This window comes from Malania oleifera, chromosome 8 (genome assembly GCF_029873635.1).
Source record: "Malania oleifera isolate guangnan ecotype guangnan chromosome 8, ASM2987363v1, whole genome shotgun sequence".
In the NCBI taxonomy this organism is placed as follows: Eukaryota; Viridiplantae; Streptophyta; class Magnoliopsida; order Santalales; family Ximeniaceae; genus Malania; species Malania oleifera.
The window spans coordinates 93,554,751-93,581,221 of NC_080424.1; the positions used below are offsets into that span (position 1 = coordinate 93,554,751).

General features: G+C 37.8%; 1 protein-coding gene across 6 annotated transcripts in view; it reads right to left on the reverse strand.

Moving 5' to 3' along the window:
- The window catches only part of LOC131161333 (small ribosomal subunit protein uS9c), a 46,955-nt gene that overhangs the window by 876 nt on the left and 19,608 nt on the right, over positions 1-26,471 (reverse strand). Inside the window, exon 3 of one of the 6 annotated variants that reach the window (XM_058117034.1) lies at positions 385-598. The exons of 1 other annotated variant lie outside the window; for it this stretch is intronic. The gene's annotated coding sequence lies outside the window, so the exon portion shown is untranslated. Of the gene's footprint in view, positions 1-384; positions 599-12,364; positions 12,862-25,449; positions 25,473-26,471 lie in introns of those variants that run through there. 4 more of the 6 variants (XM_058117030.1, XM_058117029.1, XM_058117032.1 and 1 more) reach the window with 4 other exon arrangements.

Genomic DNA, 26,471 nt, shown 5'->3' on the forward strand with positions numbered 1-26,471 from the left:
AAGTGCTTTAGTTCTCTTGCATGTTGCCACTTCTCCAACTTGAAGACATGATAGATTTGTATGAAATCTATCAAGTTCGCTGTTAATTAATTTTTTTTTCTTCTCATTATTCGTTAAATACCCACAATTTAATCAAGTCATTTTTTAAATACAACATTTCGAACCATAAATATAAATACATAAATAACGTCAAATTAAATAACTTCAATTTTTAAATTTTTAAAATTTCCCATTATCTACTAAAAAGCAATAAATATGTGCCTGCAAGTTATAATATCCTCCTTAAAACTTTTAACTCTCTCTCTCACACACACACCTAACTAAAAAAAAAAAATGTTGGTCTCACATAGTAAGCCAAAAGAAAATAATTAAAAAAGGAACTCAAAAAATATCAAGATGCATTGGTTTATAATATACATATATATAAAATAAAGTTATGATTTCAGGTGCATGGCAGGGGCGATCATGTAATTATGTTTAAATATGGAATGGATATTACTAGTGTGAAGCTAATAAATTTGTGGCAGTGTACCAATTCACGCAGTAGGCGTGAATCTAACTCAACGAAATAGACCGGGAGGATTGAAAAGGATCCGTCCTGCCAAATCCAAAATCATAAATTTGTTGCATTAGTCATTAGTTACTCATCATACAAGTACATCCGACATTCAATCAGCAAAAGATTTTTTGAGAGAGAGGCCATCAACATATACATACTAGCGCTTCAATGCGGTTGGTCTTGTTGGGTTTACCAATCCACAAATTAATGAAATAAATAAGCACACAAGAAAAACTTATACACACCGGAGTTACGTGGTTCAGCCAATTCCGGCCTACATCCACGGGAGAGATAGCTACTATATGTATTTTAGGAAAAATACAGAGGACAATTCTCACTCAACACTCACGGCTCTCTCTGCTTACTCACAACACACGCTTATTTACATAAGATTTCTTCTCGGTGTTCTCTTTTTTGCCTTCTCTCTCTCTCTCTCTCTCTCTCTCTCTCTCTCTCTCTCTCTCTCTCTCTCTCTCTCTCTCTCACACACACACACACACATAGGGAAGGGGAGGATCAACCCAATTCAAAATTGGCAGGCAACTTTTGACATTATGGATAGCCAGTGCAAACAAGGTCGAAAGGAGCAGTCGTCAATGCCACAAAGATTGAAGGAGCAATAGCAGCCAAAGCCGAAAAATGTAGGAGGAGCAGTAGTCAACTACTCTTGACTTATTCTTCCTTACATTACCTGCCACATGCAGGTGTGAATGGGTATGTATCCATCAATTCTCCCCCTCCATACCCAGAGAAGGAGAATAACATGTCAATCTTAGGTTGACTTCCATCCCAGCTATATCTCTACATAGCTGGAGTTTCTCATAAGTCACCACCTTTGTCAACATGTCAGCCGGATTTCTCTTTAATATTAATTTTGACTAGTTTCAACAGTTATTTTTCCATCACTGCGAGTATCCAATGATAGCAAATGTCAATATATTTTGTCCAGGAATGTTACATTGAGTTCTTACTTAAGTCCAGAACACTCTGACTATCACAATGTACCTTATATTCTTCCTATTTAACTCCTAACTCTTGAAGAAACTGTGTTAACCACCACATCTCCTTCCTAACTTCTGTTACAACAATAAGTTGTGGATAGTGCAACTCACTTCTACAATTTTGACTGCCATGACACAGCTCCCCCTGGAAAGCTGAACAAAAAACCTAATGTGGGTTTTCTCCCATCAAGATCACCAGTCATGTCTGCATCAGTGTAACGCTCTAAGATTGGTTCAGTTTTTTCAAAACATAAGCATAGTCTTGACGTACCCTTCAAGTACCTGAGAATCCATTTCACAACTTCCCAATGGTCTTTTCCTAGATTGGAAAGAAATTTGCTCACAACGCCTACATCGTAGGCAATGTTTGGTCTCGTACACACTATTATGTACATCAAGCTTCCAACTGCTAACGAGTATGTGACTATTGACATTTCTTCCCTTAATGAGTAAGACAACTTCTTACTTAGTTTGAAATGATTAGCTAGTGGAATACTGACTGGCTTAGCACTTTCCATATTGAAATTTCTTATCACCCATTCAACATACTTCTCTTGGGATAGCCAAAGTTTTCTAACTTTCCTATCTCGAGCAATCCGCATGCCCAAAATTTGTTGAGTTGGGTCTAAGTCTTTCATTTCAAATGACTTAGACAAATTCATCTTCAACTTGTTGATCTTGCTTACATTCGGACCAATGATCAACATGTCATCAACATAAAGTAATAGTATGACAAGACTCTATCAGGGAATATCTGAACATATGCACACTGATCTGCTGCAACCCTCTCGTATCCATGACTCACCATGAAAGAGTCAAATTTTCTATACCATTGTCTCGACGCTTGCTTAAGGCCGTGAAGACTTTTCTTTAACCTAAGGTGCTCCATCCTTGGAACTTCAAACCCTTCTAGTTGTTCCATGTAGATGTTTTCTTCTAAGTTTCCATGTAGGAAAGCTATTTTCACATTCATTTGTTCAAACTCTAGATTTAACTTGACTACCAATCCGAGTATGACTTGAATTGTCGTCATTTTCACTATTAGTGAAAATATCTCGTCAAAGCCGATTTCTTTTTCTGTTCGAAACCTTTGACGACCATTCTGGCTTTATGCATCACTATTTGTCCGCTACTATCTTCCTTCAACTTGAACACTCACTTGTTTCTCAATGTTCTCTTCCCATTGGGAAGTTTTACCAACTCATATGTCTGATTCTTATTTAAAGAATTCATCTTTGCTTTCATAGCTTCAATCCATTTGGTTTTGTTAGTATAAGACTGGACCTTTTGGAAACTTTCTGGCTGCCCCTCATGAGTAAAAGATATTCTAATTCCTGATATCTTCTCGACAAAATCAAAACACGACTTTTTTCAGATCTTCTAGGCTCAACAACTTCTGGAGGAGAAGGTGTTTCATCATCTGACTGATGTGTTGAATCAGCAATTTCTGGTGAAGGGGGTTGTTGCTCCCCCTGCTCAACACCCTCTGCATCTGTTTCTAAAGGATCATCCTGCCACTCTCCATAGTTTGTGGAAGAATGTGTTGATGCAGAATTTGATACAATATTTGGAGCATTGGAATTGGACTTTGTTTGTGGTTCAAAGTCCTCAAAACACCTTATTTTCATGGAAAACCACATCTCTGAATCTGATAACCTGCTTCCTCTCTAAAACCTATAATTTGTATCCGAATTCTTCATCTCCATAGTCAACAAAGATGCACGGAATAGCTTTGTTGTCAAACTTCTGTCTCTGCTCCTTGGATAAATGTACAAAAACTTTGCACCTAAATACTTTTAAATGAGAGAGAAACATTTTTCTAAGACCATACCTTATCGGCTAAATCAAAGTTCAATGGTGCTATAGGTGATATGTTGATAAGATAACATACGGCACGAACAACTTCAACCCAAAATGGCTTAGGTAATTTAGTCATACTAAGCATACTTCTAACTCTCTCCATAATGGTCTAGTTCATCCTTTCAGCTACGAAATTATGTTGTGGGGTACGTGAGACTGTCCTTTCATGCTTGATACCCTATTCTGTACAATATGTTCTAAACTCGTTAGAAGTATACTCACCTCCATTGTATGTCCAAAGGCACTTCAATTTCTTCCTGGTTTGCCTTTCCACCATAGCATGAAATTCCTTGCAAAATTTAAATACTTGGTTCCTTGTTTTTAGAAAGTATACCCACACCTTGTCAATAAAGGTAATAAAATACTTGTTGCCGCCGATTGATTCTACTTTTATGGGTCCGCATACGTCAAAATGTACCAAGCTCAATAGCTTTGACCTTCTCTTTATAGAATAACTAAATGAAACTCTATGTTGCTTCCCAAATAAGCAATAATCATATGGGTTCAAGGCAATATCTTTTGTAATTTTGATAAAAGCCTTCTTCGTCAGTGTAAAGAGTCATTTTTCACCCATGTGTCTGAGTCTCTTTGTGCCATAAATTTGTTGATGCCTTATCTTCCACTGCATTGATAGCATCAATACAAATCTTTACTTACGTCTTGTACAATGTGCAACAAATACGTCTTCGTGCTATTGTCAAGGCACGTTTTGAAAATTTCCAAACGCCTTTCCTAAAGTAGCTTTCACAGCCCTGTTTATCAAAGACTACCTTAGAAATGAGATTGAACCAAAGATCTGAGACATGTCAAACGTCCTTCAATGTTATGGTGCAAACAGTATTGGTTTCGATATGCACGTCTCCAATTCCCACGATTTGAGAAGAGCTGGTGTTCCCTATATTAACTGTAATAAAGTCTACAGATTTATACACCGTGAAGAACTCCTTGAGGGGAGTGGTGTGGCAGGAGGCTATTGTGTCTACCATCCATTCAGTGTCGTGGTTCCCAATATGACAACATGTCTCTTCATCAAGAGAGAATACTGATACATCTTGGGATAGAGTGACCAAGTTCTCACCTTCGTCCTTCTTTGGTTGTTGGCTGCTTTGACCATGATCCCGCCAAAATTTTCGACAATCTTTCTTCACACGGCCTTCAATGCCACAATAGTAACAAAAGATTTTTCCTCTTTGCCAATTTCTACAATCACTGGATCTACCACGATCCTGAGACATTCTTTTGGACCTGCTTCTGCCTCTGGTACCGATACCTTTTTTAGGCCGGCCTCTGTTCTCCGTAACAAAAGCCTGTGTCGGATCAACGCTCGTCTCTTTTCTCCTGGCCTCCTCATTGAATAGGGTATCTTTTACCATCATCATGGTAAGTTTGCCATTAGGAGTTGAATTACTGAGTGATAACTAATGTTTCCCAACTGTCTAGTAAGGAGCTAAGGAGCAGCAATGCTTCTGCTTCGTCGCTAATATCCATCTTTACAAATTAAAGTTAATTCACTAGGTTTTGGAACTCACTAGTGTGTTCAGTTATAGAAGTCTCACTCTTTAACTTCAGATTAACAAGTCATCTCATCAACATGACTTTGTTGCGAATAGTCTTGGCCTAGTACATGTTCTCTTGCTTCTTCTAAAGTTCATTAGCATATCATTATCATCAGTCTCTTGTGCAACGTGATGATATACCTTATGGTCAATTCATTGTCTGATTTGACCAATGGTCTTCTCGTTCATTTTTCTTCAATCAACGTCGTTGATAGAAGCTGGTTTCACACCTTTATAATCCAAAAAATCCACCAGATACTTACAATTGAGGAGATCCTCCATCTGAGACCTCCAAAGAGTATAATTAGAGGTTGTGAGCTTGATTATAGTACTTGAGTCTAATTTCTCCATGAGTTTAGGATGATATTAGGCACTAATCTGATTGTACAGAAAAATTGGAGTAGAATTTGAGAAACCGAGTGCACGGTTGCATCCGGAACGGTCAATTTTGTTAGAAACCAGTCTACACTTGCAAAATTGGCTCAAAATTGTCTTGGTTTGGCCCAAAACAGATCTGGACTAATCTGGTTCAACTTAACAAAATAATCTCTTAGCAGATGAAAATTTTGACACCGTTTGCTGACTTGTCAAGTGAGACTCGCTAATGCATGGCATAGTGGGGCTCGCTGTTGATGTGGCGAGCAGGGCCCTCGATGATAGGACACATGGGCCCCATGCTGATGATGTGGTAGGTGGTGGCCACGCTAGTGTCTGATTATGTGGCAGACTTCTTCATGGCAACATCAATTTTACAAGTTTTGCAATGTTTAAAAAACATAACACAATTTGTGTTCTTGCGGCAGCTCGTGTGGCTTCATTTAAAGTCAATTTTTTACGCCGGTTTCAACGCTATGATCGTCTCGACATGGGCTACGCAATGGTATGATCAATTTGAAGTTTCGAGCAACTCAAAAAACTGACCGAGAGCCACGAACTCCTCCTTTTGCCAAAAAAATTTACTGGAAAACCCTCAACAAGGCTCTGATACCACTCTGTTGAGTTTACTGATCCACAAATTAATGAAATAAAGAAGCAAACAAGAAAAAATTACACATCGGAGTTATGTGGCTCAACAAATTTCGGCCTACGTCCACGGGAGAGATAACTACTATATGTATTTTGAAAAAAATACAGAGGAGGAGGAGAAGAATGAGGAGGACAATTCTCACTCAACTCTCACGACTCTCTTTGCCTACTCACAACACACACACACACACTTATTTACATAAGATTTCTTCCAAGTGTTCTCCTCTTTGCCTTGTGTATCGTCTCACACACACACACACACACACACACGTATAATATATATATATATATATATATATATATATAGAGAGAGAGAGAGAGAGAGAGAGAAAGAGAAAGAGAGAGAAGGGGAGGATCAACCCAGTTCAAAATTGGTAGGCAGCTTTTGACATTATGGATAGTTGGTGCCGACAAGGCTGAAAGGAGCAGTTGTCGGTGCTGCAAAGATTGAAGGAGCAGCAGCAGCCGGCGCCAAAAATGTTGAAGGAGTAGTAGTCGGATGCTCAACTTATTCTTCCTTACCTTACCTACTACATGCAGGTGTGAATGGGTACGGATTCATCAATTAGTGAGAATTGTCCCACCCCTCTATATTTTTCCCAAAATATATAAAGTAGTCATCTCTCCAGTGGACGTAGGCCGGAATCGGCCTAACCACGTAACTCCGGTGTGTATAATTTTTTCTTGTGTGCTTATTTATTTCATTAATTTGTGGATCGATAAACCCAACAAAGTAGTATCAGAGCCTTGTTGAGGGTTTCCAATAATTTTTTTCGGCGAAAGAAGGAGTTCGTGGCTCTCAGTTAGTTTTTTCTGAGTTGCTCGAAACTTCAAATTGATCATATCATCGCATAGTTCGTGTTAAGACAACCGCAGCAGTGAAAACGACGTAAAAAACCAACTCCAAACAAAGCCACACGGGTCACCGCAAAAACACAAATTGTGCTCTGTTTTTTAAACATTGCAAAACGTGCAAAATTGATTTTGCCGTGAAGAAGAAGACCATCACATCATTAGACATACCAACATGGCCCCCACATGTCACTTCATCAACGCGGGCCCTACTTTCCACGCCATCGATGACCCACGTGCCACATCATCGCGAGCCCTACTCACCGCATCAACAGTAGGTCCCAGTCGACAAGTCATCAAATATTCCATCTGTCAAGAGATTATTCTATTAAGTTGAACTAGATCGGTTCAAATCTGTTTTGGGTTGAACCAAGTCAATTTTAAACCGATTTTTGCAAGGTTGGACTGGTTTCCAACAAAATTGACCGTTCTGGACGCAACAGTGCACTCGTTTTCTTGAGATTCTACTCTAATTTTTTTGTACAATCAAATTGGTGCCTAATATCATCCTAAACTCATAGAGGAATCAGACTTAGGTACTATGATTAAGCTCACAACCTTTAATTATACTCTTTGGAGGTCTCGGATGGAGGATCTCCTTAATTGTAAGGATCTAGCAAATCCTTTGGATCATAAAGGTGTGAAATCAGCTTCCATCAACAACGTTGATTGGAGAAAAATGAACAAAAATACCATTGGTCAAATCAGACAATGGATTGACCATAAGGTATACCATCACGTTGCACATGAGACTGATGTTTATGAACTTTGGAAGAAGCTGGAGAACATGTACCAAACCAAGACCATTCGCAATAGAGACATGTTGATGAAACGACTTGTTAATATGAAGTTAAAGAGCGAAACCTCTATAACTGAACACACTAGTGAGTTCCAAAATCCAGTCAATCAGCTTTCATCTCTGAAGATGGATCTTGGCAACGAAGCAGAAGCATTACTGCTCCTTAGCTCCTTGCCAGACAGCTATGAGACATTGGTTATCACTCTCGACAATTCAGCTTCGGATGGCAAAATTACCATGGCGATGGTAAAGAATACCCTATTTAATGAGGAGGCCAGGAGAAAAGAGATAAGCGTTGATCAGACACAGCTTCTTGTTATGGAGAACAGAGGCCGACCTCAAGAAGGTACTAGTACCAAAGGCAGAGGCTGAAGCAAGTCCAGAAGAAGGTCCTAGGTTCATGGTAAATCCAGTGATATTAGAAATTGGTAAAGAGGAAAAATCTTTTGTTACTATTGTGGCATTGAAGGCCACCTGAAGAAAGATTGTCGGAAATTTCGGCAAGATCATGGTCAAAGCAGCCAACAGCCAAATAAGGACGAAGGTGATAACTTGGTCACTTTATTCCAAGATATATCGGTATTCTCCATTAATGAAGAGACATGTTCTCATATTGGGAACCATGACACTGAATGGGTAGCAGACACAGCAGCCTCCTACCACGCCACTCCCCACAAAGAGTTCTTCACAATGTATAAATCTGGAGACTTTGGTACAGTAAAGATGTGGAACACTAGTTCTTCTCAAATCGTGGGAATTTAAGCAGATTGTGACCAATATTGGTTGCACCATAACACTGAAGGACGTTCGACATGTTTTAGACCTTCGACCCAATCTCATTTCTGGGGTAGCCCTTGATAAATAGGGCTATGAAGCTACTTTGAGAAAGGCGCTTGGAAATAGTTGAAAGGTGCCTTCACAATAGCACGAGTACGTATTTGTGGCACACTGTATAAGACGCAAGTAAAGATTTGTACTAATACTATCAATGTAGTCAAAGATGAGACATCACCAAATCTATGGCACAAAAGACTCTTGACACATGGGTGAGAAAGGACTCATTACACTAGTGAAGAAGACATTTATCAAAATTACAAAATGTATTACCTAGAACCCATGTGATCATTGCTTATTTGGAAAGCAACGTAGAGTTTCATTTAGTTCCTCTACAAAGAGAAGATCAAAGCTATTAAAATTGGTACACTTCGTATGCAGACCCATAGAAGAAGAATCAATCTGCGGCAATAGGTATTTTGTTACCTTTATTGACGATGCTTCAAGAAATGTGTGGGTATACTTTCTAAAAACAAAGAACCGCGTATTTAAACATTTAAATGAATTTCATGCTATGGTGGAAAGGAAAATCGAAAAGAAATTGAAGTGCTTCCGAACATACAATGGAGGTGAGCATACTTCCAACGAGTTCAGAGCATATTGTACTGAACATGGTACCAAGCATGAAAGGACAATCCCATGTACCCTACAACATAATGGCGTAGCTGAAAGGATGAACCGAACCATTATGGAGAGAGTTAGACGTATGCTCAGTATGGCTAAATTACCTAAGTCATTCTAGAGTAAAGTTGTTCGTGCCGCATGCTACCTTATCAATAGATCACCTGCAGCACCATTGAACTTTGATTTTTCGGAGAAGGTATGGTCTTGAACAAACGTTTCTTTCTCTCATTTAAAAGTATTTGGGTGCAAAGCTTTTGTACATGTATCCAAGGAGTAGAGACAGAAGCTTGACAACAAAACTATTCCATGCACTTTATTAGTTGGGGAGATGAAGAATATGGATACAGATTATGGGATCCAAAGAGGAAGCAGGTTATCAGATCCAAAAATGTGATTTTCCATGAAAATCAAGTGTTTAGGACTTTGAACCACAAACAAAGTCCAATTCCAGTGCTCCATACATTGTATCAGATCCTGCACCAACACATTCTCCCAAAAACTATGGAGAGTTGCAGAATGATCCTCTAGAAACGGATGCAGAGGGTGTTAAGCAGGGGGAGCAACAACCCTCTTCATCAAATTCATCACATTAGTCAAATGATGAAGCACCTCCTCCTCCAAAAGTTGTTGAGCCTAGAATATCTGGAAGAGGTCATGTTCTGATTCCGTCGAGAAGATATCCGAAATCAGAGTATTTTTTACTCACTGATGAGGGGGAGCCAGAAAGTTTCTAAGAGGTCCAGTCTCATACTAACAAAACTAAATAGATTGAAACTATGAAAACAGAGATGAATTCTTTACATAAGAATCAGACGTGTGAGCTGGTAAGACTTCCCAAAGGGAAGAGAATACTAAGAAACAAGCAGGGGTTCAAGCTAAAGAAAGATAGTAGCGGACAGATAGTGACACATAAAACTAGATTGGTCATCAAAGGTTTCAAACAAAAGAAAGACGTTGACTTTGACGAGATATTTTCACCAGTAGTGAAGCTCGAAATGGTAGCCAAGTTAAATCTAGAATTTGAAAAAATGGATGTGAAAACAGTTTTCCTACATGGAAACTTAGAAGAAGACATCTACAAGGAGCAACCTTTGAAGTTCCAAGGAAGGAGCACCAAGTCTACAAGTTGAAGAAAAGTCCCTACGGCCTTAAGCAAGCGCTGAGACAATGGTACAGAAATTTTGACTCTTTCATGGTGAGTCATGGATACAAGAGGACTGCAGTAGATCAGTGTGCATATGTTCAGATATTCCCTGACGGTAGTCCTGTCATACTAGTATTTTATGTTGATGACATGTTAATCATTAGTCAAGATGCAAGGAAGATCAACAAGTTGAAGATGGAGTTGTCTAAGTCATTTGAAATGAAGGACTTAGACCCAGCTCAACAAATTTTGGGCATGCAGATTGCTCGAGACAGGAAAGCCAGAAAACTTTGACTATCACAAAAGAAGTATGTTGAATGGGTGATCAAAAAGTTCAACATGGAAAGTGCTAAGTCAGTCAATACTCTACTAGCTAATCATTTCAAACTAAGTAAGAAATTGTCTTACTCATTAAGGGAAGAAATGTCAATAGTCTCATACTTGTCAGCAATTGAAAGCTTGATGTACGCAATGGTGTGTATGAGACCAGATATTACCCACGTTGTAGGCGTTTTGAGCAAGTTTCTTTCTAATCCAGGAAAAAAACATTGAGAAGCTGTGAAATGGATTCTTAAGTACTTGAAGGGTACATCAGGACTATGCTTATGTTTTGGGGAAGCTGAAACAATCTTGGAGGGTTACACTAATGCATACATGACTGGTGATTTTAATGGGAGAAAGTTTACATCAAGTTTTTTGTTCACCTTTGCAGGGGGAGATGTGTCATGGAAGTCAAAATTGCAGAAGTGTGTTGCATTATCTACAACAAAAGCAGAGTATCTTGTCATAGCAGATGCTAGAAGGAGATGTTGTGGTTAAAACTATTTCTTCAAGAGTTAGGGGTCAAACAGGAAGAATATAAGGAACATTGTGAGAGTTGGAGTGCTCTGGACTTGAACAAGAATTCAATGTACCATTCCCGTATAAAACACATTAACATTCGCTATTATTGAATACACGAAATGATAGAACAAGAACTGTTGAAACTAGTCAAAATTAATACTAAAGAGAATCTGACAGATATGTTAACAAAGATGGTGACTTATGAGAAGCTCCAGCTATGTAGAGATATAGCTGGGATGGACGTCAACTGAAGATTGACATATTATTCTCCTTCTATGGGTATGGAGAGGGAGAATTGATGGATATATGCCCATTCACACTTGCATGTGGCAGGTAAGGTAAGGAAGAATGAGTCAAAAGCAACCGGCTGCTGCTCCTTCAACATTTTCGGCGTCGGCTGCAGCTGTTTCTTGAATCTTTGCGGCACCGACGACTGCTCCTTTCAACCTTGTCAACACCAGCTATGTCAAAAATTGCTTGTCAATTTTGAATTGGGTTAATCCTCCCCTTCCCTATATATATGTGAGTGTGTGAGAGGATACACAAGGCAGAGAAGAGAACACCGAGAAGAAATCTTATGTAAATAAGCGTGTATGTTGTGAGTAGGCACAGAGAGCCATGAGAGTTGAGTGAGAATTGTCCTCCTCCTCGACTGTATTTTTCCCAAAATACATATAGTAGCTATCTCTCCCTTGGACGTAGGCCGAAATTGGCCGACCCACGTAACTTTGGTGTGTATAATTTTTTCTTGTGTGCTTCTTTTCTGCCTTGTGTATCCTCTCACACACTCATATATATATAGAGAAGGGGGAGGATCAACCCATTTCAAAATTGGTAGGCAACTTTTGACATTATGGATAACCAATGCTGATATAGTTGAAAGGAGCAGTCGTCGGTCCTACAAAGATTAAAGGAGCAATAGCAGCCAGCGTCGAAAATGTCGAAGGAGCAACAACCGACTGCTCTTGACTTTTTCTTCCTTACCTTACCTGTCACATCCAAGTGTGCAATAGGCGTGAATCTAACTTAACGAAATAGACTGGGAGGATTGAAAAGGATACGTCCTACCAAATCCAAAATCATAAATTTGTTGCATTAGCCATTAGTTACTCGTCATACAAGTACATCTGACATTCAATTAGCAAAATATTTTGAGAGAGGCCATCAACAACATACTCGTGTGGCTTCAATGCAGTTGGTCTTACCTCCCAAGTATCTTGTCCTCACATTAACACCATAAATAATAGATATCGGACACTACAATGTACCTCCAAAAAAACATTATTTATTAAACAACACTGCATAAATTTCAAAGGCATTTGAATTTGTTACAAGAACCTAGCTTTAAGCAACCACAAGCTATATATTTTCACCAATAAAAAATAAAAAAAATAGAACTCCACAAGAAGAAGAACACTAACACGACCAAGTCCATGTCCATCCCTTGGACATAGTAAAAAGAAAATACAAAACAATTGAGCGAAATTACATTAACAGTATAAATTACAATGCGACTCTAGGGCAAAGTGGCCCAATGCAACAGGAAACAAACTCAGTAATTGAGCCACCCCATCAAAATTCCTTTTCTGTTTTTCAGCTGGAGGAGCTATAGCCTATCTCACACTCATGTTTGCTTGGATAAGCAGCTAAAGGTGGCAAGAATCACCTTGGGAAAGTAGATTGCAAGAGGAAAATGTTCAATGGAACAAGCAGACTGAGGCACCATGAGAAGAACACCGAAGTTCTGTGAGACATTTTTCAAACTACATACTTTATCAATATAGGATATATATATATATATATATGGTATCTATTGATAATCCTATAATATCCTCAACAAAAATTTTCAAAAATATTGGATTAAGTTCATGCAAGAAAAATCATGAGTATATTTCATCTAATAAATTAGTTAATCATATGCCAAAAGAAAAAGAAACACATCCTAGGTGAGACTTGGCCCAGTGCTTAGTGGTAAAGGAATTACTCTCCTATGGGTAGAAGAATGGAAGGTGCAAGTTTGAATCCTAATGGCTGGTGGCATGGATTTCGAGTCTTGACCTTTAATCTTACCTCTCACTCTAGGCCACTTTGCCTCCAATGCAATTGGATCATGTTATGCCTCAACCGTCTAATAATGTATGTCAGTCCGTGCCTCTAAGATAGGGCCATAGTCCATTCATTTTGGATTCATCTTAAACAAATACAAATAAAAAGCAAATAAACCTTTAATTCAAGAACAATTCCCAACCACTAAGAACATAAATTAAAAATATATATTTAATTAAAAAAATGCTCATTTTTATCTTTGAATCAAACAACAATTAAAAAATATAATTAAAATAAAAAGTATACAAATTAAAAATATTCTAGTAAAAATAGAATTTATCATGATCATTTTACTATATTATTATATTTCAAAACTCATTGTTCAATGCTACAAGAACAATCGTTTAACACATGATAATTAAAAAATAGTGAAAAATATTTTTAATTGATTTTTATTAATTTTTTCAATTTTTTTGCAATTTTATTGATATTTTTATTTTAAATACATTTTAAATTCACAAGGTAATTTTATTTTAGTTTTAATTAAAAATTATGCGTAAAATAAACAATTTAATTCACAAAGATTCTCAGTTTTTAAAAACTAGAAGGAAACACGTAATCATAATTCATTCCTCAAAAACCAAAAAAAAAAAACAATGATACCAACCAAACACTTGGTTTGTTTTCTCAAAGACATCGTGAGAGCTACGTGCTTCCTCACCCATCTTCAACCTCACCAACTGCCCTATCACCTTGTGTGGAATTCTCGACTCATTATTACTACCTAACAATATATCAATAGGGGTGACGACACCAGTGACAACTTCCACTCCAACCAGACCAACCACTAGCACATAACAAAGGCAACATGGACAAAGTTTTTTTGAATCAATACAAATAACAAACTCACAACATTTGGTCATGGGAAAGACCAGTTTTTTGCCTTTCTCAAAGTTGAAAGGAATAAAAGAAAAGCTTAAGATTTGGAACACAAACACCTTTGGCGATGTCCAAGCAAAGAAGATTGGTATCCTTAATGACATCAAACAAATTGATGAGCAAGAATTAATCTAGGGTTTGAGAAGATGACCCCCTCCATATCTTCTTTTCGTAGATGATACTATTATTTTTTTGTGAAGATGACTCCCTCCATATCCTCAACCTCTAATGCATTTAGTTAGGATTTAAGGCCATCTCAGGCCTAAAAGTGAACGTTGGAAAAAGTAAGCTTATTCCAATTGGGGAGAACACCAGGGGCACCCCCTTGCTAGTCTTTTGGGTTGCAAGATAGGAACCTTTCCCATTAATTACCTCGGTCTCCCCCACAGAACCAAATCCAATGATAAAGGAGTCTAAAACCATATTATTGAAAGTTTGAAAGAAGATTGGCAGGATGAAAAAGAAATTTCTTATCAAAAGGAGGCAGACACATCGGTCACTAGGAGATTGGAGGGAATTCAGAGAAGATTTCTTTGGGGAAGCATAGGTGAGGAGTTTAAAAATCACCTAGTTAAATGGGGAGTGGTCAAGCAACCCATTTGCTTAGGACGTTTGGGGTTGAAATCCCCCTCACTTTCAATAAAACCCTCCCCAGGAGTGGTTATGGAGGTTCATAAAAGAGAAAGATCACCTTTGGTGGAATATTATTGTTTCTAAATATGGGTTTGAGCACAATGATTGGACAACACACATTAAAAGAGGTCCCTATGGAGTGGGTGTATGGAAATTCATTAGGGAAGGATGGGATGATTTTTTTCAATTTGTCACATTTCAAGTGGGGGATGGGGTCAATGTTTACTTTTGACATGATGTGTGGCATGAGAATCGTAATCTTGGAGCTACATTTCCTTCCATCTATAGCTTGGCTTGTGATAAAAATACCCTTATTAGTTATCATCTCCGAATCACCGATCAAGGAATTTTTCTAGGACATTTCTTTTACAAGGAACATTGCAGATTGGGAACCTCACACACACACACTGAATTCTACAAATTTCTTTATAGATTCCATCACCAAAACATTCCCAACGAGCCTAAATGGGCTTTGGATGAAAATAGCGTTTTCTTTATTACATATTTTTATAAGAAGCTCTCCTCATTGGGAACAAATTGCAATAACACCCCTTGGATTCACATTTGGAGGACAAAAGCCCCTTCAAAGGTTGCCTTTTTTGCTCAAGAGACATACACGGAAATATTTCAACCCTCAACAATTTGCAGAAAAGAGGGCTTACAATCACGAACTGGTGTTTTCTATGCATGATTGACGCTATTAACCTTGGACAAGGAACTTGTGGAATTTGGCTCTTTCCTTGGTTGGGCAGTAATGGGATACGGCAAATTTAGTTGGAGGGGAGATTTGAGCTTGGAAATGTATCAAAGCCACAAAGGAAAGTGAAAGGCCTACAACCTCATCCCACTTGCCATCTTTTGGTGGGCTTGGAAAGAAAGAAATAAGAGAGCCTTCAAAGATTCATCTACTTCGCTACAAACCTACAAAGCCTAATCAAGTATTGTTGTCTCTGGTTGGCTTAGTGGGAAACTTGTTAATGATCATTTTGTAGTCCTTGATGTTTGCGACACACTACAAAGTGGCTGATGTTTTGTACCAAAGGTCGACATCCCCTTGATGCCTTGCTAATATATATATATATATTTGCTAATTAAAAAAAAAAGGGGGTAAAACTAGGGGTGTACACAGTTCGGTTTGGTTCGGTTATTGCCAAAACCATCAACCGAACCGAACCTCTCAGTTTTTAAAACTCTGAACCGAAACCGAACCGTATACCGTCAGTTTAAAACCAAACCAAACCGTTTATTTTACGGTTCGGTTCGGTTAATTCGGTTTTACCAAATTTTAAACTAACAAAATAAAAAAACTATTACTTAAAGCCAAGTAAGGCCACAGCCCACAGCCTCCTATATTATTCCAATTGGGCCAAGGCTTTAACTGCAAAGCCCAGCACTAACGAGGATGAGCAGATCAAACTTCAATAAATAGGGTGGGGAAACTTCTTTCTTCCCATTTCCAACCGATGTGGGACGACCAGAGCACCAGAGATAATGTGGGCGTGACTCGTGAGCTGCGTTGCTGAACTTGTGTGTGACTGCCAGCGTGGAGATGTGGGCGTTGGCGACTGGCGTGGGCGTGACTCATGAGCATCGCTGCATCGGCATGGGGTGGGACTTGGGAGGAAGCGGGAGGTGCTATGACTATGAGGAGTCGAGGACGGAAGGATTGGGGCCATTGGGCGACTCGGCGTTGGTGTGGCTGTGGGCGTGAGCGTCAGAGAAGATGATGCATGCTGTCATTGCTGTGGTAGTAGCAAGCTGCTACTGGTTCGATTCTTCCCAATAGCACTCATCCCACATGGCCAAAATGGGAAGCTTCGGTTCTCATGCCTCCTTTATAAAATCCTTCCACACTCCCTGAGAAAGTACAAGGCAATAAGTCAAATTAAAAAAATAATATATTTCACAGGGTATAATTATTTTTCCCACATGTACTTGTAATCAAAGTTCCCACAGGGTATAATTATTTTAAAATTATAATCGGTTTTCGGTTTTTACGGTTCAGTTTTTGAGTGAAACTGAAACTGAAACTGAAACCGAAAATCTATTTTTTATAAATTCAAAACCGAAACCGATGACTGAAACCGAAAAATCGAACCGAAGCTTCAAACGGTTTGGTTTCGGTCCGGTTCTCGATTTTTCGATAAATTTTGTGCACCCCTAGGTAAAACCGATGAAACTATAATGAAAAAAAGAAAAAAAAAACGTCAAAATCAAACTTCCAAAGTAACACATTTCTTAGCTCTCTCGGGTTTTGGAATGAACCATCCCGCAAGTCAACCTAACAAGCAAATCCTCCTCATTGCCATTTGTCTCATTAAAACTCACCACCGATGATTTAACTAGAAAGCTAAGGGTAGAAGAAGAAGCAAACAAGTCAAAACTCAAGTTTATGTCATCATCAATCAATAAGGAAGTGTGACGGAAGCCAAAAGCTCACCATTGTCAGGAATCTTTGCCAAAGGAAGGCATTGAATGCAAAGATTAAGTAGAGAAAAACAAAAAAACAACAAGATATTCCAAATGACAAGACAATAAGGGTATAATAGGCTTTGGCAAATGGAAGTTTCTCTTTGTCTAGACACAACAGCAAACCTGTCTAACCTACACATCTTCAATGGCAACAGAGAATAGTTTCTTGTTTCTCTCCAACCAACTAGAAAGGTGTTCACTAATAGGACTCCAATCGAATCCCTTTAGGGTCAGTCTATTCTCAAAGACCTCATTATATAGTCTTCTATAAAAATTCGTGATCTCCTCCCTAATAATCAGACTCATGCACCCCTTGGTATTAAATAACGGTCGTTATGTTGCATAACAACTATTACGTAACAAAAAATCAGGCCATTGATACCATTACAGGCCGCTAATGCGATGAGTAGAAATTTCACATGTGTAACAACCACTACACCACATTACAGCTACCAAAAGCCCCCGAAACCTTACCTTATCTCCTCGAATTTGCTCCATTTTGTGTGTTTCTCTTCACGTGTTGCTGCTTTAGTGCTTCTTCCCTCTTCGTCTCCATTGTCCAACTTAGATCTACTAATCTGAAGCCTCCAAATAACCAAAAAGCAGCTTCGAAGCCTTCGATTTGTTGTTTGAACTTTGAAGTTGCTCCGCAAGTCGACTAAGTTCCCCCTTCCACTTTTCATCTCCTTCATCCAGCTTAGATCTACTGATCTGGAGCTTCGAAACCCCAAAACTCAGCTTTGATTTGTCACTTGAAGCAGTGCTCCGCGAGTCGGCTCCATTTGCAAAATCGCAGCTCCAAAAATTAGCTTAGATTTGAAGATTTGGAGGCTTGCAGCTCAAGCTCACTCCATTCGCAGCTTTGGCCATTGTCGGGAATGGGTATGTCTTCTTCTAACTTCATGGGTTCATCCAGCATTCCATTTTTTTTTTTCAATTATTTCAAGCAACAACTAGAAGGCTCCATGCCTATTCTACATATTTATTTTTTAAAAAACCTTGACAATTAATAATTTAATATCAGATCTACAATTTATAATATATTCTAATCTCTCCACAATCAGTCAAGTGACTCAAGTACACTACCTTTTAAATAATTAAATTGAAAGATCTAAAATTTTATATTTATTTTGTTAAATTGTAAATTGCAATATAAATGATTGTATTATATATGTATAAATCAACTAAAATTTTTAATAGTTAGCAAGTTAAAGTTTAAATTTAATCCATCATTTATGTAATATTGTTATATAATTAACTAATAAATTAATTATGTACCATTTTATTCTTAATTTATTGTATATGGACCACAACTTTTTTTATTTTTACTTGTGTAGAAGTCATTTAATCAAGCACCAAGATGTCGCGTGATAAAAAGGAAGTGAAGAGCTACCTAGTGAAGACATTGGTTGTTATTTTGTCATTCCAATGGAAGGTAGTAGACATGTTTTCTTATGTAAATTATGCGGAAAGACAATTAAAGGAGGAATTACATGTTTAAAACAACAATTGGCACATAAAAAAGGTTAGGTGTCTTCGTGCCCAAATGTAACCACGCAAGTGAGAGAAAAAATGATGAAACATTTACAACAATATGTAGAGAAGAAGAAAGAAAAACAAAAAAGGCAAGAGGAAGTAGAAACTCAAATGAGAGGAGATTTTGAAATTTTGAGCGAAGAAAAAGACTCAGATGAAGAAACAATTAAATTTTCTCAACAAGAAAGCATACGAGCATCACAAGAATGGGAAGAGAGACAAAGATTTAGGGCAAGAATAGGTGGAAATGGTAATTATTATGAACAGGGCGGTGGCTCTGGTAGTGGCAGTGCCTGTGGTTTTGGTAGAGCTCTGTCACAAAATGTTCGAGAAGCTGGAGGCAATGGACAATAATGAATAAAACTAAACGCCCCTGAAGCGAAATTAAGGGTAATGGATCCTACTCTAGAAAGAAGTAAAGAGTGTCAAGCAGCCAAAAATAAATACCAAAATTATGAAGGTTTAAGGAGTAAACTAGGAAAAGAAATGGGCAAATTCCTTATTTATAATCAAATTCCAGCGAATGTAGCTGACTCTCCATTTATACAGCCGATGCTTGATGTTGCCGCAGAAGTTGGAAAGGAAGTGAAAGATCCATCACCTATAAGGTCTCTGAAATATATTTATAGTTAGAGTATCAAGAAATTAAAATTTATGTATCTTCTTTTTATGACATTTGGAAAGAGAAAGGTGCAACAATTATGTGTGATAGTTGATCAGGGTCTACAAGAAAACACATAATAAACTTTTTGGTTTATTGCGATTAAGGTACTATTTTCCACAAGTCAGTTGATGCCTCTGATGTGCCGAGCCAAACAACTAAATATTATTTCAAGTAATTTTTTTTTATTTTTGATTGACTTAAGCCACTTGATGACTTGTATATTTTTAATTAAGTAGTAGTAATTGTTAAATCTATAATTTCATTTCAGATTAATGAACGAGGTGGTGTAAGAAATTAGAGAGGAAAATATTGTCCAAGTAGTAACTGATAATGAAGTTGCAATAAAGGCGGGGGGGAAATTATTAATACAGAAGAGACTCCATCTCTACCGAACAGCATGTGCAGCTCATTGCATAGACCTTATTCTTGAAGACATTGATAAGAAAAGTAATGTAAAGAAGGCCTTAGAAAATGCAAAAAGAATAACCTCTTTTATTTACAATCACACGTGAACAGTGAATTTCATGAAAAAAATTTACAAATAATAGAGAATTGTTTCATCCTACCATCACTTGATTTGCCACCAACTTTATTGCCTTAAGAGACCATTGTTAGGCATAAACAAGCATTGAGAAGAATGTTCACATCTGATGCTTAGAAAAACTCAAGGTTTGGGATGGCAAAATTTGGCACAGCATATGATGTGAAAAAGATTATCTTAGGGAAAGAGTTTTGACAAAAAACATCCGATATGATTAAAGTATAGGAACCCAGAGTGAAAGTTCTTAAATTAGTTGATGGTGATGAAAAAACAACTATGGGTTTCATGCACAAGGCAATTGATAGGGTAAAGTTGGCAATTTAGAAAAAAGTGTCATTCTACAAAGATTATTGAAAAATTATTAATAATCGGTGGGGTTTTCAATTGCAACAAAACTTACATGCAGCTGATAAGTGTAAATAAAATACAATTTCTTATTATTTCAACTTTTAAATCATGTGTAGTTGCATTAAAAATTAAAACACTATTATTGATTAATATATTTATAAATTTATTTTAGGATATTTTTTTAACCCCCAATTTCTTTATGATACTCCACCCTCTTCTGAAGTTGTTAGAGAAGTTATGGATGAGGTCAAAAAAGTGATACCCAAGCTGGTACCCAATATAGACACTCAAATTCGAGCTATTAATCAAGTATGTATTGGTTCTGTTGAATAATGAATTATTTTAGTATTCTATCATACTTTATATACTATATATCTAATTAATTAATTATACATCACAATCCTTGTTTTTTAGTTGTTGCTATATTGGAATAAGTAGGAGACATTTGGAATTCTGTTGGCTCAAAAGGCAGTGAAATAAACAAATCCTGGTAACTGTAACTAAATAATGGATGAATTGATCTATTTCTGTCATTTTTATATTCAAATTTGACTTTTCAAAAATACACTATATTGACATATGTTTTTCTTTAATTATTTATGCAACCGAATGGTGGATTCATTAAGGCATGTATGCTCCTAAGTTATAAAAAATAGTTATCAGAGTTTTTAACCAAACAACGTCAGCTTTGAATTGTGAGCGTAATTAGAGTACTTTTAGCCTCATCCATACGAAAACAAGAAATAGACTAAAATACATGAGACTACAAAAACTTGTTTTTGCGCATTATCTAAAGTTAAGACATACAATGAGAAGAAGCCAACAGGAAATTGAAGATAATTTTAACCCTATCAATTTGGACTATATTTTCAAGGAAAATGATCCTTTGAGTCCATGGTTACAGGAGACAGAGGCACCATTACTCGACGATCAAGACAACTCAAATTGGTTAGACGAAAAGGTTGATGGTACTACAGAAGGAGATAATCAACCACCAATAAATGTGCATGATTCAAGTTCAAGTCCTGAACGTACACAAGGTGATGATAATCTTGGTTTGAGCCCACCAAGTGATGATGGTGGTGGTGGTGCAGAATATAATTATGGGTATGACACAGAGACATCATTTGTAGGGGATACATATCCTCCTAGTTGTTATGGACTACATGATATACCCGAAAATTATGGCTTGTGTATTCCTCTAGAGTACCAAACTTCACAACCCAAGAGAAAGAGTGCTACTAGTGATGACCTAGTTGGAGTCATGGTGCACAAAGTAGAAGCAGTCACCAACACCGCAAGCGTGATTCTACTGAAGATTCATATGGTGTGGTTCGTAGTTTTGGAAATTTTGGTTTAAATGATTCATCATCACAATCATATGGATCTCATCAAGCATATCCACCATCTCAATACTATGATCCATATTATGCGTCTCGTCCATATCCTAGTGGGTCATGATCTAGTGAGTCATCTTCTACACACTACCCAAAGTCAGAGTCAGCCCCAACCCCAACCCCAACTAATGGATATTGTTTAGAATATGGTCAAGGAGGAGATTATGCACCTCCTATATCAGTTGGATTTTCACCACCAATAGATTTTCAAAAGCAACAATGAAATAACATGAACATGGGTTCATTCGGCTATATATTTCCACAAGAGTGGGGAGATAATTCTCAATCCCAATCACAAGATAGAAATGAAGATTATAAAGACCCTTCATGTTATTCTTTTTGGTGGTGACATGTGCTGCATTGTAATATTGTACTTATGTATTGGACTATTGATACCAATCATTTTTTTCAAATTCATGTGTGTATATTGAGTATTGACTCATTTTTAGTAATTTTATGTCTCTAATTAATTGATTCTTCATTTTAATTACATTTTACATTTTTTTTACTCATTAAAGTAGTGCAAACTATTTTTAAAAATGACTTTTTTTAAACAGCGCACTAAAATTAATATAAAAATCTTAATGCCTATTAAAAAGCATTTGTAGGTTGAATAAAAGCAATCAAAATTCATAAAAAAATCATGTATTAATGGATGTCATGCTTATTGTTCAATTTTGGCATGGTTGTTCATGCTTGAAACAAATTCATGACCATTACAACCGCTTCCTGTTACGTAACACCCGCATCTCTCGTGTCCCCCGACACCCACGACCATTACGCGAACTTACCAGCGACCGCGATTTCGAACCATGCATGCACCAATCTTCCCGAATTTAACTCCAATTCTTTAATAAAACTCCTTCTCCCATTGGCCATGCAATGAACTAATTTGATATTACAATCAACCTCCTTCACCCACTTGACCCTAGACTTTTATCTCCAACTAATGCCCTCTCGGAACAAGATCAAATCCAAATCCTCAATAACACAACCCCTCCTAATCTTGTTCTCCTCACCAGTTAGCCCTACCTATCTAAGCCTTCAATCATTAACAATCACACTCTTTTATTCTTTTAGGTCACCAAAAATGTCTTTATTCCACACTTTCAATATGGTGAACTTCAACTTACTCACAAATCTAAACCCTGCCCACCCTTGAACACTGCCCTCTCCAGCAAGAATTAATGGAATCCCTAAAAGAAGGGTGTGTAAGCCGCATATTTTCAAATCTCAATGGAGTACAGACCCACTTCATGGGATTAGCAACCAGCAAACTGGACAATGACCCAAAAAACTTGAGTGACAATAATCTCTCAGCAATTGGAAAAAAAAAAATCTTCTAGTTCATTTGTGAATAGGAAGGGATCAATGCGGGGAGAAGACCCCTCACCAAAGATTTTGAACAAAAATTGCAATGATTGTCAAGCTCTCAGCATAATTGTGCAATTTCTCAAATACTCAAAAAAAAAAATCCATGAAACAGCACCATAGAATTCAATCAAACTGTTGTCTTCGAAAATTTCCTTCAAAAACAGGTATCATACACTAACACTTGAAATTTCCTCAATCTGGCTTCAATATTTCAAGGAAAAGCAAAATTATTGTGGATGGAACAATTTATTGCAAATTTGGAAAGCAGGAGAAATTCTGGCAATTTCCTCGTACACTTCACTGGCGCATAGGCATGTGTGCTGCTGGCAAGGTGCCTCCAGCAATGGTGCTCCAGCTGTCAAGAAGTGATGATTTCATTTCTGGGGACGTATCAAGAAAATTTAAGAACAGGATTTGAAAGGGTAGTTGGCTGGGATAAATTCTGGTGGCGCCTAAGGCCATACCAGTGCTCAAATGAAGGCGAAATTGCAGGGGATGGGTTTTGGTGGTGTATGTCTGCAATGGTGAAGGAGGTTCGTGAATTGATGCATGGAAATTACAGTTTCAGAGTCAAGGGCATGACTGTAATTTTTTATTTAGTGGCAATGAATAGTGATGCAGTGATAATTGTTGATCTGCAATAATGAATGCATAGAGATAGGGATCGTGAAGAAAGAGAAAACAGCTGGTGGAATTAGAGAGAATGGAGTTGGGTTGAAGATCAAACCAAACATAGTTAAACTGCAAGAAGAGGAGGCTGTTCTAGTGGAACGTAGCAGGCCAGCAAGCCAGGGATTGCCTCTGATTCTAGATCCATCACTGTCGGGCTCCTAGATCCATCAGCCTAGGGGAAGAAGGGAAGACCCTTCCCCCTCCTATAAAAATACATTCCAAATGGGCTGGGATGTATGGATTCTAATTGTTCAAACTTATTAGTCCAGGCTTCTCTATTTAATTAAGGAACTGGGCCAATCTCGCAAAGCCCATTTCTCTTGGGCTGTGGCAGTTAAAGCCGACATCTTTTGGGCATAAAACATTTTATTTTGTCCTTCTGTTTGGCCCAAGCCAATTAAAGTTTTAAATTTTGTATTAATAACCGAGAAAAACGGAACTGAACTGGAAAATATCAGTTTACCATCGGTCTGCAGTTTGGTTTCGGTTTGAATAATTTAAAAACCAATTAGTTTGGTTTGGTTATCACTTCTGCCCAAAACTGAACTGAAAAGAACCAATTACACCCCCCAGTACAACTATCAGATCAACGACTCAAGTACAAAGCTGCTTATGATAGTTTGTCTCCAATCATCTTTTTCTTTGACCTTCTGGGAAGAGAGTATAGGTTGGAATACTAAACAATTTTTCAAGTTGCCATTATCATCCAAGTCACCTAGGATTTCTGTTTCAGGATTTCAGCTTCTTCTAGTAATTGGAAGGTACAAATTGCTCCTGCATGGGTCACTTCATCTCATTCCACACACACACACACACACACACACATATATATATAGCAGTAGGAGATATCTCATTAATAGATTAAGAATTTACATAAAGGAGAATAAGACATCTCCCTATCAAAATATGGGACAAACCAGAAGGAAAATATAGAAAACAGCAAAAGAAAGAAAAAGTAAACAAACAAGACCACAACTCCCAAAATCAAGCCATCAGATTATGCCCATCTCGCTGAACATCCAAAAAAGTTCACCTCATTAACACCCAAACCCAAACCATCCCCCAATCACCCTGCATTGATATCTCACCAAATCTTCTTCTTCTAAAAATCTCCTGCTGTTTAATCCACCAAATTCAAGCAGGTCCCTTTGATTTTGATTCAGCCAAATATAACTTTCAAGCCTCAGTAATGTCATACAATTGGAAAAAGTTCTCCAAAGAATAGACCCAATCATCAAATTCATCAAGAGAGCCATCATCGTTAAATTATGAAACTTCCAGTTTAATTCCTTTATTGAAATAGTCATTTCGGCCTTCACAAAACTCAAAAGTAAGAGTAATAGCAGCTATACCACATTCCTGTTTGATAAGAAACAATGGGTCTTTTGGGCTGCAACTTCAGCTTGTAGCTTATTCAAAAGCATTAGCGATAGTCTCTAAGGCATTCCCCATGTTTGTACTCTACTAGACAAGAAGTCCATCTTTGCAAACAACTTTAGTCAACATGATGCTGGTCTTTTTGGGGGGCTAATATATTACTACTGTGACTATGTATCACCAAGGATCCTCAAGGCAATTTGCTAACAATCCTCAATTTATTCTTGCAAACCACAAACTTGATTCTCAATTTCTCAAGAAGAATCTTCAATTTCTCCTTTATAAAGTGTCTCATGAAAATTAAACAAACCATCATAAACAACTTACAAATGGCAGCAGTTTGGTCTGAGTCTGATGTTGGCAGCATGGTGGATCCTTCAAAATGTGTACAAATCTCAATCAATCAACCTTTCCATCAATCAATTAACAAAATTGCAACTATTGTGTGATGCAGGCTTGTAAGGAGAGGAATGGTAACTCAGTTACTGCTTATGAAAAAAAAGATATTGGTGAGTGTTTTTCTGTTAATGAGCTGTCAGATGTGAGATCAACTGGGTGCTACCTCACTTGGTCTGACAACAGAGTTTGGTGTAAGTTGGATCGAGCTGCTGTGAATAATGAATGGATTCGAATAGGGCTGGAGGCACATGCTGAATTTCAATTCCCTGAATTGCTCTCAGACCATGCCTCATGTATTGTCTCTCTGCTAGAAGAAGACAACCTTGGGAGAAGGCCTTTCAAATTCTTCAATATGTGGACATTGCATGAAGATTTCAGAAAGTGGTTAAGTCTGCTTGGAAGGTCAGATTTGAGGGATGCAAATTATTTAGGTTGGCGAAGAAGCTACAGGTTGTCAAGGAGCCCCTGAAAACCCTGAATGCTCTGCATTTTTCACATATCTCAACAAGGGCTGAAATGGCTAGTCTGGACTTAAAGAATGCTCAACAAGGTCTGCATGACAACCCTGATAATGAAGACCTGCAGAGGGAACTCGTGGAGAAAAGAAAAAAGGCTGCCAAGCTTGAAGAAGCTAACAGAAGTTTATTAGCCCAACAAGCTAAATGCAAATTCCTTAAAAACAGTGACCAGGGTACTGCTTTCTTTCATTCCTTAATGAGAAGGCACACTGCCAGAAGTCACATTGCTGCTGTCACCAAAGAGAATGGTGAGTACACCAAGTCCCAACAGCAGGTAGCTGAGGAGTTCTTGACATTTTATAAGATGCTGCTGGGCACTGAGGAACAGTGTGAACCAGTGGACCCCCTGGTTATTGCTAATGGACCTACTCTGAAAGAAGACCAAGCCTGTAAAATGTCGGAGGAACACACTGAAGGTGAGATTAAAAGTGCCCTGTTTAGCATTGGAGATGACAGA